Source organism: Mus caroli, unplaced genomic scaffold (assembly GCF_978045245.1).
Source record: "Mus caroli unplaced genomic scaffold, Mus_caroli_1 scaffold_1, whole genome shotgun sequence".
Lineage (NCBI taxonomy): Eukaryota > Metazoa > Chordata > Mammalia > Rodentia > Muridae > Mus > Mus caroli.
Genome location: NW_028227256.1, coordinates 154308421 through 154318530, shown reverse-complemented (window position 1 = coordinate 154318530; position 10110 = coordinate 154308421). Strand labels below are relative to the sequence as shown.

The 10110-nt window shown below is 47.7% G+C and overlaps 1 long non-coding RNA gene across 1 annotated transcript; it reads left to right on the top strand.

Moving 5' to 3' along the window:
• The first annotated feature begins 599 nt into the window (after positions 1 to 599).
• LOC147006174 (uncharacterized) lies at positions 600 to 9560 on the top strand. The gene is made up of 4 exons (XR_015046517.1): positions 600 to 686; positions 7787 to 7946; positions 8596 to 8759; positions 9417 to 9560. It is a non-coding gene; the product is annotated as an uncharacterized LOC147006174 (long non-coding RNA).
• The last annotated feature ends 550 nt before the right edge of the window (positions 9561 to 10110 follow it).

Genomic DNA, 10110 nt, shown 5'->3' with positions numbered 1-10110 from the left:
GCGAGAGAGTCAGAGGCAGCCACTGGGCTGGAGCCGGCCCCAGAAGCTCCGAATTCACAATGCTCTTTCCTCAGACCCCATCTCTATTCTGTCCGATCCTAAATGGTCTATGGTCCCTGACTCACTATTCCTAATCTGGGATTCTTCCTGAGGCCTTCCAAAACAGTATGGAACCAACGTGGGCTGCCTGGACTCCCTTCTAGGCACGGTCCCGGCTCTATGGCACCGGTTCTCAGAACCAGAAAGAAGCTTTAAAGCACACCGATGCCTGGTACCCAGACCACAGGGATCCTATCTGAACTGAGATGCGGTCCAAGTAGCAGAAGCCATACAAAGACTTAGGCTTTATTCCTTTTTTTTTTTTTTAATTACATTTATACTTTTAAAATGGGGAACACATTCACGAATACATTCACAGACTGTCTCTGAGTGACAGAGTTAAGAGGGATTTTAATTCACTTGCAGATTCCCCTTTGTGCCCTCAATCTTCTCCAACAAAGCAAATGGCTGTGAGGTAAGTTAGTGAGTTCACGGGGAGGGATGGGGGTGTGAATTACTGCCCACTTAAAAGACGTTCATTGGGGCACCCAGAGCAGAGCTCCACCTTCCTCTCCGGCCTGATCTTTGCCCAGAACCCTCAGTTCTAAAGATGGAAACCAACCCACGCTCCTTCCCACACAGAGCAAGTACGTGGCCTTCTCCCACCTCCCTAAGTCCATTCATCCCATCTCTCAATCACAGCATTCGGCTTTTTAATACTCCCCACGGTCTCTCTGGCCGCCCCAGCAGGCACCCTCTCTCTGCTCTCCCAGTTTGGCCTCCCCATTTGCCTGCTCTGTTCCGTACTGGTGGAAGTGGCTCCTCCCCATCAAGTTGCCTGGAGACTAAGGAGTGGGCAGGGCCCCACACCAGGCACTGTGTTCGTCTCTGCACCCCAAACCTGTTCCTGTCACTCGCCTGCTTTAGAAAACTCCCCTGGCATCCTCTCATCCCAGAGCACGCTCCCAGCAACTGCAGGAATCAATCAATGCTCTGACTTGGTCCCAGGCAGTCTCTGGCTGCAACAGCCCCTCACCCGGAACTTCTTCCCGACAGAGGCCCTCAGGCGTGTCCCAGACTCTGCCTCTGGGCCTCAGCCTGGAATACTCCTGATGTAGAATGCCATCTGCGCTACCTATTTTCCCCAGAATGGCTCCTGCCTTGCCAGAGTTCTCTGGACCCTCCTCCTTCAGTGCCTTCAACACCTGGCCCTCGACATCCCGTCCGTCTCCCCTCCGTTCCCACAAGCTTTTGCCTGTTGTTAGCTCACATGGGTTGTTCTGCCCTGTCTGCCTGTTTGTCTGACCTCTGCTGTTTTACCTGCCAGTCAGGAGCCTAAATTCTTGCACCATCCACACTGCCTGCCATTTTCCCAGCATTCAGTGATTGAGTTAAACAGTGTACCAATCATTTAGATTCTGTACATGTGTGCAGCTCTGTATAATACTCCCAAGTCGTTTGTATGTGTACTTGGGGTTGTATGATGTACACACACACACCCCACAATTTCTTTCAGAAGCATACCTGCACCATCTGCTTCCTCCTAGCTGGGAGTCAGGAGAGATGGTGGAGATTGTACAAAGTGGTGGCGCACGCCTTTAATCCTAGCACTCGGGAGGGCAGAGGCAGTTCGAGGACAGCCTGGTCTACAAAGTGAATTCCAGGACAGCCAGGGCTACACAGAGAAACCCTGTCTTGAAAACAAATGAAAACAAACAAAAACAAAAAATAAACAAACAAACAAAAAAGTGATCAGGGGACCCTGCTGCCCTGGTCTCTCTCAGAGAACCCTGCTACCCTGGTCTCTCTCAGGGGATCCTGCTGCCCCGGTCTCGGGGGCATGTGGTGAAAGATCAGCAGGCTGAAACCCTGAGCTCCCTTGACTCAGCACACCAATTCCCTCAGGCTTGATTTAGAGTGTGTGCTGGGCTATGGCCCACAAAGAAATGGGATTGTCAGCCCCTTCAAGTCCTACCTTTCTCGATTCTCAAGCCAGGAGATATGGAATGGAAGCCACGCCCTTCGAGGACCCGCTACTCTGGGCCCTACAGTCGTCTAAATTGTTGTTTCTAAAGAGGTCACAGACAGACGCATAGGTTTTCAGCCTCTGCAGCCTCCAAAGAGACTGGAAACCCATTAATCCTTTCCACTTTAATTAAGCCTTGGAGGGGAGGGCAGCCAAGGGGGCAGAGTGGAACCAGCTGGAAACGCAAAGCCACTGCCTTCTGACTCCCCAGCCAGCGGATCCTCTTTGTCCTTAAATCTTTCATAAGGCAATGACTAAACCTGTAGCTCTTGTCTCTGCTGATCAAGCATGTCTTCGGTCAAATAGCAGGAAAAGGGATCCCTCCCTGTTCATCTGTTGCCCATTCTCATTTAATCCTTCCACTCAGTCTGACTTAAAGATGACCCCCGACTCCATATATATATGGGGGTGTATATATATATATATATGATATATCCTTATCACCCCTTTCCAGATCGTGTCGGGGTAGGGCTGTGAATTTTGAGGATTTGCTGCCCACCCCACTCAGATTCTTCTACAAGCTCAATTCCTGGCAGACACTGCCATCCAAGAATTAGGAAGTCACAGCGGAGCTAAAATGGCTTTTGACTAGCACCTACAACATTGCCAGTTGCTGTGCCAAGAGCTGATCAGGTAAACAAACATTCAACATGGCTCCCTGACCAGACAGAAGCATTTGCAAGAGTGTGACCAGGGACTCAGAAAATATTGTTTCTAGTTGGAGAGCCAGCTGGCTTCTTAGAGAAGGTGGCGGCTCCAAGCTGAAACTTGAGAGTTAGGTCTGGACAAGACAGACTGCTGATTAGGTGAGAAGAAATGTAATCAAGGCAGGAAAGGTAGCCTAGGTGACAATGGCTTGCATGAAACCACCAATCGTTTACTGGTTTGGTCCCTGTGCTGGATAGTTTTATGTCAACTTGATACAAACTAAAGTCATCTAAAAGGAGGGACCCTCAATTAAGAAAACACCTCCATAAGATCCAGCTGTAGACAAGCCAGTAGGGCATTTTCTTAATTAGTGATCCCTGGGGAAAGCCCAGCTCATTGTAGGTGGTGCCATCCTTGGGCTGGTGGTCCTGGGTTCTATAAGAAAGTAGGCCGAGCAAACCAGTAAGCAGCACCCTTCCATGGCCTCTGCATCAGCTCCTGCCTCCAGGTTGGCACGCTGCTTGAGTTTCTGTTCTCGCTGCTTTTTGATGATGAACTGTTCTACGGAACCCTTTTCTTCCCACGTTGCTTTGGTCATGATATTTTATCATAGCAATAATAACCCTTGACTAAGACAGGCCCATAATAAGGAAGGGTCCATGTAATACTTAGCAGCTACAGTGGGGGTGGAGGAAGACAGGCTGCAGAGAGAAAACCAGGCCAAAGGGATTCAGTCTGTTAATAGCTGGTATATGTTACACTGGGTTTATCCTTCGGATGACAGAATGAAGGAAATGTCCCAGGAATGACATCTCCTACTTTTGGTAAGGAACAATACTATATCTGTCTCTTGTCCATAGACAGTCCAAGTTAAACTTTGGGTTTTACAGTCAGATGAAAGATCGTTCTGTATCTAGGAAGGCAGGATCATACCCCCAACTATGAGAGATGTGTTTAAATTTCAGCTCCAGCACTTATAAGCTCTGTCACCAGCTCCATCAATCTCTGAGTCTTACTTCCCGCATGGAAGATGATTTTAAGGATAATTCCCCCAACTGGGAATGGGGGCACATGCCTGTAATCACCAGCACTCAGAAGGCAGGCAGAGGCGGGAAGATCACCATTCATTTGAAGCCAGACTGGTCTACATATCGGGGGGACCGTGAGCTGTCTCAGCACCCGCTCTGTTCAGCAGAAGTGGGAATAAGCTCTGGCCGAGTGTGGTGCGTAGGTTTCTCGAGCCAGAACAAGGCTAATAGGAAGCCCAGAGTGAGCCTCGTAAACCACGGGCTGCTCTCAGCCCTGGCCTGGACCACTAAGGAGTTCCACATGAGCAGGTCTGTCCTGGAAGCTGAGCCTGGCTGTAAGGTGGATTCTTTCTGCTACCTAGTTGACCACAGCGAAGTGGTTCCCAGGAAAGCCTTGGTCAACCAGCAGTGAATACCAGAGGCTCAGGAAACACACGGGCCTGTGGGATTTCCAGGAACTGAAATCTTGGCCAAGCCCAGAAAACCTAAAACCTGAGAGGTAAGTGAGTCTGCTGATAATACCAATCCTAATCCAGAAGGCTAGGCTGCTTCTAGAATCTAGAATCTAGAGGCTAGAGTATAGACCAATGTTTCTCAACCTGGGGGTCTCAACCCCTCTAAGAGCCAATCAACTGTTTCACAGGAGTTGTGTAAGACCATCAGAAAACAGATATTTATATTACAATTCATAACAGTAGCAAAGTTGCAGTTATGAGGTAGCAATGAAAATAATTTTATGTTTGGGGGTCACCACAACATGAGGAACTGTATTAAAAGGCTCACAGTATTAGGAAGGTGGAGAACCACTGATCTAGATGAACAAGGCGGCTGAGTTCATTCATCACAAAACACTTTCCTGCTGGAGTTGGGGACAATGTCCTACAGCACTATTAGAAAGACTGGCTGTGTTTTTAAGACATCATTAGTAAAAAAGTTTAACCGGTACTTAGAGTCTAAGGAAACAGGATTTATGGTGTACACGATTTGAGTAAGAACCCACATCGGGGAATAGTCTCCGTTATCTTTCCCCCATCTCTTTATCTTCATCCAAGAAACTGAGACGGGAGGGGCAGGCCAAAGGCCCTGGGTCAGCATCAGTTTGAGGACGGAGACAGCCTTGTTAAATCCTCCCAAGCAGCTGGCCTCACTGCTGCCCTAGAAATGACTCCTCCAGTTTCAACTTTTTGTTTAAGGAGCCATTTCTAGTCCTGCTGACAAGGGGGAAAGCAGCTCCACCCAGGGACAACAGCAGGGACAGCTGGTGGCCAAGGCTTCAGTCTGCTGTATTGACACCTAGGGCCTGGTACACACCAGGCTTGTGCACCAACAGACATGACCACGGGCCAGAACTCCTGCCATATGGAGGGGAGGCTTCAGGTTTCAGCGCTGGGGAGAAGGAAGCCCTCTTCAGTCCTTGTCAGCAGGCTCCCCTCGGCAGCCAGTCACATGGCCTCACCATAGAAGTTTCTGCAGCTTTCCCTGATCTCTGGTTTGTGATGTTACCACCACTGACCTCGCAGCACTAAACCCCATCACTCCTCATCACTAAGCCATTTCCACCATCCTGATTTTGGGCTCCTGCTTCGAATCTGTCCCCTCCAACCTCAGCTGCTCTCCTCTTCCCCTGTGCTGCCTTTCAAAATCCCCCATTGTTAAAGCGCTTCCTGTGCCAGCCTGAAGACCTGAGTTCAATCCCCAGCACCAACATAACCTAACTATGGCGGTACAAGCTTGTAATTCCAATACAGGGAGGCAGAGGCTGGTGATCTCTGGGGTTCACTGGTCAGGCCCCTTAGCCTAATGTGTGAACCTCAAAGTCTGCCTCAAAATTCAAAGTGGGTAAACCCTGTAAAATGACCCTTGAGACTGAACTCTGGCCTCCACGTACATGCATGTACCCCTCCCCCATGAGTGTGCACGTGCGTTTGCGTGTGTGTGTGTGTGTGTGTGTGTGTGTGTGTGTGGCTTGCAAGGGTTGTGAGGAAAGATTGTTTTTGAGACAGAGCCTCACAGTGTAGCCCTGTCTAGCCTGGAGCTTGCTATGTAGATCAGACTGGCATCAAGCATTTACCAGTTCCCCTCCTTCTGCCCTATTAGCCATGCTGGGATCACTGCTAAACACAACCTCACTCCCAATTATTAGTTCTACCTGGCAGAGAATACTTTGACTCTCTACCAACTAACCTTCCTCTAAATATTCATGCACATAGTTAATAAGATAAAGTTTTACTCTAAAAACTCAAAGTTATGCCTCTAAGTATGGACAGAGTCTAAACCACCCTGTGGCAGTAACAGTACAAGACATCAGGGATTCATGGTCATCACTGGAGGAATGGCAAATGGCACAGCCATTTTAGAATATGGCTCGAATTTCTTGCAAAACTCAATGTACTTATACAAAGGTCCCATTAGACACATTCCCGAGATTTGCCCAGATGGACTAAAAACTTCTATAGACCCCCAAATCTGACAAAGGACATTTATAGCCATTTGTACAGATTTATGCAGAACTGTCCAAACTTAGAAGCAGCCACCATGCCCTTTAGGTAATGAGCAAACACCCACACCATGAGATATTATCCAGCACTAAATAGAAATCAAGACAGGAAATAGACACCAAGCCTTGAAACGGCACACATGGGGGTCTGAATGGGAGTGGCCCCCAGAGGCTCCGGTATTTGGATGCCTGTTTCCAAGTTGGTGGCCCTGTCTGGGAAGGATTAGGAGATGTGGACTTGTTGGAGGAGGTGTGTCACTGGGGGTGGCTTTGAAGTTTCAAAAGCCCACACGATGAATTCTCTCTGCCTCATGCTTACAGATCGAGATGCGAGCTCTCATGTCCTGCTCCAGTGCTATGGCGCCCTGCCTGCCTGTTGTCATGTTTCCCAATATCATGGTCATGAACTCCAGCTTCCTGGAACCATAAGCCCTAAATAAATGACTTGTTGTGCAGACCATCGAATCTTATCAGCGCAATAGAAAAGTAGCTAAGATAACATGGAGGAAACTTACACGGATAGTCCTAAGAGAAAGACTCCAGCCTGAAAAGACTCCGAGCTGCAGGTTGCAGCTGTGTGTAATATTCAGGGAAAAGCAAAATGATTAGCAAAGTTAAAAAGGATCAGGGGGCTGGTGGAGGGAAGGGACCAGTAGGGGACCTTTCTGAACAGCGTCTTTAGGCACAAAAATCATTTTGTACAATACTATGTGAAGGATACATGTCATCAAACATTTGTCTTAATCTACAGACTGCACTCCAAGAATTCACCTCTGTGTGAACTATGGACTCTGGGGTGCCACTACGGTTGAGAATTGTGAGAGAGGTCATGAGTATATGATGTTAGGGGCATTTAGAGCCACTATTCTGCTTAATTTTATTATGAACCTAAAACTTTTCTATTTAATTGCTGGGAAATCTTTATTTGTTCTGTTTGTTCTGTTAAAAGATAGAGTTTCAGTGCATACCTCTAGCTAGTCTGGAACCCAGTACATAGACCAAGCTGGCTTTGAACTTGCAGCACGTCTGCCTCTGGATGCTGGGACTACAGATGTGTGCTACCACACAGATGCTCCTAAAAGTGTTCTACAATATAATCCATACCAGGCCTGGAGCGCATGACTATAACCTCCCTGTCAGGAGGTTTAGGCACAAGGATCAGAAGTTCATAGTCAGCCTGAGCTACATTGAGAGGTGGAAAAAAAGAGGGAGGGAAAGGAAATCTATTAAAAATGTCATGTATTTAGTAAATCAAATTTTCACAAATATTTAACATTTATTGCAAATTAAACACCTCCAAGCCTTTAATTAAATTTATAAATAGCCGCTTCTCTTAAAGAGTTGAAATATATTAAACATATAAACAAAAATACCATGATTCATCCCAAGCTGTTTAATACCCTTGTGCCAAAACCGACCATAAAACTCCTAAGACTGTGTAGATTTCACTCTTTCTTATCCTAAATTCCACACCTTCCCAGGGTGCCAATTTTAACACCTTCCTAGGATTTCAGTGACTTTTACCAAATACTATTTTTTGCTTCTTAGGGATTTTTTAACAACCTTACCAGACCACAAGAAGAAAAAAGAGCCACCCTGGACTGTCAGAGCTGCACAAATCTGGGACTCTGGGCTACTGATTCTAGGTCGGGATCTGAAGCTAGGCTGCAGAGTCCACGGATAGTCCATCTGGGGAAGCTTCCCGTACGTAAGTAAACGACTTAACAGCCCCATCTTTTTTTTTTTTTTTTTTTTTTTGAGAAATAAAGAAATCAAATTTATTAAAAGATCTCCAATTACTTTGGGGGGGGGGCTGACAACTAAGCCTACATATTATAAAGAACCCTTAACTATTGAGGGAGGAGTTGGTAGCCCTGACCATCCCCCATGAAATGAGGTCAGGAAAATCTGGTTTGCTACCAGCTCATATCCACTGCTCCGAGTTCAAGATGGACTTGGGGGCTGTTAGCATTAATACAGTGGAGTGTCTTCCTACTGGGGTAGACTCATAATTTACAGAGCTACTGTGAACTCTAATTGACTAAGGGAAGAGGCAGGACATCCATTTGGGTCACTTATAGCCCCCCTGGAAATACATGGAGGCCTTTCTTTAGTCAGTCAGCAAACTCCCAATATTCCTTCATCTGTTTTCTCCTGCTTGCAGACAGAAATAAGCATCTATCCGTAATGAAAGGTATATATTAGGAAAAAAAAAAAAGCTCTGTTTCTATGAAATGTCCCATGTATCAAAGTCACAACAAATTAACACACCTCATTATACCCACACTCCTTTTAACCCGTCCTCACTTCTCTATATAGAGTTTAGGTGTTTTAATGAATCTACCATCTTTCTCTAGCTCAACCTGTTCAACTGTTGAAGTTTGTCATGGAGCCTCTTGTTAGCTCCGCTGTCCTGCAAGACTGGCCCTGACATTTTCAAAAGGAAGGAAGGAAGGAAGGAAGGAAGAAAGAAAAGAAAGGAAGAAGAGGGAAGGAAGGAAGGAGGGAGGGAGGAAAGAAGGTAAGCTTTACATATTTTACTTGTTCCCAGTAGTGTATATACATTTGCCTGCATGTATTTGTGTGTGCTGTGTGCATGAAGTCAGAAGATCCCCTGGAACAGGAGTTACAGACAGTTGTGAGCCACTATGCGGGTGCTGGGATAGAACCTGGCTCCTCTGCAAAAGCAACATGTGCTCTTGCCACTCGGCCATCTCTCTGGTCTCATTGCCCTAAGCAATGCCCCTTGTTTCCCATCCTTTGTCGTGGGAGAAAGGATCTCCCCCAGTCTACCTCCCAACCAGAGTATTACCTCTCAAAAGGATACGCCCTGCAAAGCTTTGGTTTCCAACTGTTCCCTCCAGCATACACTGAGAGGAAAAAGGGCCCACCTTGTTTTTAGAAAGTCTCCTGGTGCCTTAAGGATGGGCAGCGTGTATGCAAGAAGAACATGGAAGTCCTTTGTGAGTCTCCTAAACAATAGCTTTGAACTCAGGAAGCAGCGGCATAATTGGGGAGGAGGACTAGCCCTGGGGAGCACTTGGCGTTGGGATGACTGAACCTCCTCAGCAGCCTGGTCCTCTTCTCCCTGGTGTGTGATGGTCCTGGAAATTCTGATGTGTATGGGGCTGGGGAAAGTTTGCATTTGACCTGTTGAGTACGCGGCGTTTCCTTTCAGATGGAAGCATCTAGAGCCTGTTGTACGCATCAGTTAGCGTCTCTAACATGAACCACAGGCAGAGGACGCTTCCCGAGCTGGGCAGGTGGTGGGCTGCCTGCTGCCAGAGACGCTCTCCAGAGGCTTCCAAGGCTTGGGCCGCTGGCTTATCCCACTTGGGAAGACTTGGAGATTCTTCTGTTTTCCTAATTCTCATTTCGTCTGAGTCACTGCCAGGTTTCCCTGATGTTTTTACTTAACACCAGAATTCCAACCAAAATTAGGCTGGGCCCGAGTAGGGGCTGACCACTTCTCCCTGCTGCCAGCCCTAGAGAGCAGGGAAAGGTGGTGGATACCTGGAGCCAAGGCTACAGAGGCTCTTGAGAAAGTCCTAGCCATTCCAGAAGATCGTCTCTACCCCTCCCCCCCAGCTTTTTCTCTGGAAGGGTCTTTAGACTGACAGCAGAGGCCAGCAAAAGAGGAAGGTTCCCGAAGAAAGCCTCCTCTCCTGCCTCGCACAGTCCCCTAAGTGTCTGAGGGGGCAGAGTCTGGCCTTATCATCACCGCTGCTAGGAGTCAGCCTCACCTCAGCCAGTGACCAGCGCCATCCTCGAGGGGACCCTGCTGTGGTTCGTCTGGAGCAGCCGCAAAGGTCCGATCTCATCTGGGGTGACGCACTTGCGTCAGACAGCAAGGCTGTCTGTTTTCACTCAGG